The sequence below is a fragment of the Otolemur garnettii genome, unplaced genomic scaffold, assembly GCF_000181295.1.
Source record: "Otolemur garnettii isolate 467f Iridium unplaced genomic scaffold, OtoGar3 scaffold00089, whole genome shotgun sequence".
Classification (NCBI taxonomy): Eukaryota; Metazoa; Chordata; class Mammalia; order Primates; family Galagidae; genus Otolemur; species Otolemur garnettii.
The window spans coordinates 5,148,321-5,152,322 of NW_003852484.1; the positions used below are offsets into that span (position 1 = coordinate 5,148,321).

At 45.1% G+C, this 4,002-nt stretch overlaps 1 pseudogene; it reads right to left on the minus strand.

Moving 5' to 3' along the window:
- Nucleotides 1–33: 33 nt before the first annotated feature.
- The window catches only part of LOC100951793, a 7,705-nt pseudogene continuing 3,736 nt past the window's right edge, over nucleotides 34–4,002 (minus strand).

Below are 4,002 nucleotides of genomic sequence, written 5' to 3' on the forward strand. Positions count from 1 at the left end.
TATGAAATGGCTATCAAACCAGTAAGACTGCATTTACAGGTCCATCATTTTCAGGGTTGTTGGTAACCTGGGCATACTTGCCCCCAAATAACCTTGCCCCCTTGTGTCACAAGGCCCAACTCACTCACATGGACCTCAAGACAGTCCCTTTGATAGTAACAACCAAAGTTGTATATAATGGGGATGAGGGAGTCTTCTTTACACCCAGTATTGGCAGGCAAAAGGTGGCATTCAGTTTAGGATGTGTTATTTGGCCTAATGAATCTTTCATATTTAGGTGGTTTCCTCGAAAATCCATCTCCAATAAAGCCGACTTTAGTAACCATCCTCTTCCATGCCTCCTCTCTCCCTTTCCTGTTCGAGTAACTTTTAATACTTCTCTTTCTCCCTGGGTATGAACTTTGGGCAGGGGGACTTTCCATTTTCCCACTTTCTCTTTTAGTTTTTGTTTAATCTTCTTGCAGAGGACTTTGAGACCCTCCCTCTCTGTCCAGCACATAGGCGGGGACTTCTTCCTGCGGAGTCTTTTCATCATCCTTTTGTTCGGTGTTTCTCTTTTCAAGCTTCTTGATAGTCTTTTTCATTTGTATTTTCTCAGCATGGAGCTGTTTATGCTAGAGCTCCAGACCAATCATCATCTTTGCCTTCTTTGACCATTCATGAGCCTCTGGACTTCCCTTTATTCTCTTTTTTCTCAAGCTAATCCAAACGATACCCATAGCATTTCCAGAATAATTCAATATATTCCTTCTGTGATGGGCAATGATGGCCCCGTCCTCCCAGGCATGAAGAAGCTCTCTATCTTTGGCACTCAGGCATCCATGAGCAGACTCCACACAGACTGGCTGTGACCATAATAAAACAATTGTTTAAGGCTGATGGGAATGCAGCTCTCATCCATCATTCTAAAGACAGTGGTTACACGTATGATTCCAGAATCGACGGAGGGGAGTTGCTATACTGCCAGTTGATTTTTCTACTTTGTTATCCCATGATGACCTTATTTTCTTCAGATGTCCTTTTCTTTAAAGCAGTATGCGGTAAAATTTCAATTGATTCATTACCTATTATATTGGTAAAAGTTCCATGCGCAGAGAATGTTATGCTACAGGTGGCAGAAAGGGCCAAGACATCTGTTAGAATGAGAAAGGAAATTATTCACCATCAATCAAAAGCAACTAGGGAAAACAACTATTGAAGGAAGGAAGCCCTTTACAGAGTTTTATGAGAATTCAGATACATACAATTTTCCTTTGTGTTTAAAAAAAGTCCAAAAGGAGCTCATTTTAGCCTTCTCAAAGGTGTGTTGTTGAGGAAGCAATATGTGCATTGGAATACGTGGAAAGGTGGGAGCGTTATCCATCCTACTGTGTTGTTTCTGTGAGTCCTTTGTTCTTAACATCTGTCTGGGGTTTATTCCAGAACCAACCAGAGCACTTTTTAAAATAAAAATATATGTGCTCCAGTCTCCCTGTGTCTGAAATGTAGTCCCAAATTCATGATGTTTTAGAGCTTTTTATGATGCATGGCCAAGACTGAAAAGAACTTGGCTAGAACAACATAAAATAAATTTTAAAACTTTAATGACAGATTTCTCCTACTGGCATATTTTAAAATATTGTCTTCCTCTAAATTCAATTAATCTGTGATTTGCATTTGGGAAGAAAGCAAAAGGAAATATATTCCAGCACTTGGATTAGTGAAATGAGAAAATAAGATCTGAATGTGTGTCACATGTCATAGCTCACTGCTGCCACCGCTTGTCAGGGCCAGGGACTGGCCGGGCTTATCTAGGTTCCAGACAGGGACCCTATGCTATTATCTCACTCAGCAACAATTGCTCTTAGGTGCCTGAGGGCTATTTACTTTAGCAGAAGGGAGAGAGAGAGAAAGATAGTCTTTGAGGGGTAAAGCAGTCTTAGAATAGATCTTGACAGTCTTTAGCAGAGCTTAGTTAAGCAGAGACACCAGTGCTGGCGTTCTGCAAGCAGGAGAGGAGACAGAGTCGGAGTAAACAGGTGCGTGATAGAAAGCGCTCACTCCCGACTGCCTTCTCCTCCAGCCCAATAGAAGGTTGATCTTGTGCCTCTCAACACTACAGGTATAGAGACTGCCAATTCACCAATGCTCTCATCTCCCGAGCTCTCTCATGCTTGTTATGAGAGCTAAATCCCTCCCCATCCCCTTTTCACCAAGGTGTTCCATTACTGAGCTATACCAATGCTACTTATAACTCTCCCTCCTCCTAGCCATAGGCTATACGGGCTGCTACCGTCACAGAGGAGACAGATGTATTACTTAGGATCCTGGTGGGGATCAGATAGTACATGCAGGTGGGCTAAGAGACTTTTAAAGTAACTATTTGCCAGTGTAGTGAGGGGTAGGGGAATCTACCCTAGATGGGGGTGGGTAAATGTCTCATGTTCCCTAGTTGGAACTGTTAGGTAATTGCTCCAGAAAAGCCCCTTCCCCAGAAAGCCCCTTCCTGCTTTCAACAGACCAAGACTAGCTGTCTCACTCTTAAAGTTACAGCTCCTGGGCAGCGCCTGTGGCTCAAAAGAGTAGGGCGCTGACCCCATATGCTGGAGGTGGTGGGTTCAAGCCCAGCTCCAGCCAAAAACTGCAAAAAAAATTAAAAAAAAAGTTACAGCTCCTTTCCAAGCACAGAAAGTTGCCCTCTGAACAACAGGGAGTTACCTGCTAGACAGCTAGACATCTCCTTATCTCCCAAATCACTAAACCTGCCTCATCTCCCTGTCCCAATTACTCGCTGAAAATTTCAAACTTATGGCCTGCCCCTAATGGCTCTTCCCGCCAGAGCAGTAACTCCTTATTGGCTATTCTACCATCCCGTCACCATTCTGAGACTTCCCCTAACTAAACCTATATAAGGGTGTGCTTTTCTTTTAGTCCCTTCTCTTCTCTCCTCTCCTCCCTCCTCTCCTCTTTTCTCTCCTCATTGGTGCTGCTCTGCACCATCCCTTGCCAATAAAGACCTTTCATACAAGCCTTGGTGGTCTGTGAGATCTCTGCCGCCCTTTCGGGAACCTCTAGGCCTGTAGGGCAGAGAGGGAGGAGTGGTGCCCAGAACCCCAGGAGAGGCCAACCAGCAGGGGCTGTCAGGAGAGAAACAACCTGCAAGCCAGCCAGGGGGGAGTTGGGGAAAGACATACCTGCTACCTCCCCAGCTCCTGGCAGCCTCTCCCCCTGGCAAAACCCCACTGGAGGCAGATGGCAAGAAAGAAAGTTCATTTGGTCTACACAGGTCAGACTCTGGAGCACTGAACAAGGTGGAGAAGAAAAATGGGTTCAGGCTCGGCGCCTATAGCTCAAGCAGCTAAGGCATCAGCCACATACACCAGAGCTGGAGGGTTCAAATCCAGCCCAGGCCTGCCAAACAATGACAACTACAACCAAAAAATAGCTGGGCGTTGTAGCAGGCACCTGTAGTCCTAGCTACTTGGGAGGCTGAGGCAAGAGAATTGCTTAAGCCCAGGAGTTGGAGGTTGCTGTGAACTGTGATGCCATGGCACTCTACCCAGGGTGATAGCTTGAGGCTCTGTCTAAAAAAGAAAGAAAGAAAGAAAAGAAAAGAAAAGTGGATTCAGAAGAGCAGATGGAGAATATGTAGCCCAGGGAACGATCCCACTCCACATGCAATCCTATGGGCACCTCTACTGCACTTGTTAGCCAATTTTAATTTATTAAATGTAGTAAACATTGGCAAACTTGCTAGTTGCCTGATTCCCGAAAATTGTTGCTGTATTTTAAGAAGTTTTCACATCAAAAGTCTTATTTTTCCCAGATAGAAGGCAGAATGCTTGCTTGCCGCAGCCCCTCATTTGCAGCTGGCTTGTTACATGTGAAGCGGAGTCCACCACGGAGATAGATCCAAGCCAGCGCAGCAGAGTCTTGATTGAAGAAGGAAGCTTTGCACAGAATCCCTTGTGCTTCAGGGGACTGACTAGGCAGAGGTCACAACGTGAGCACCCATGACTGACA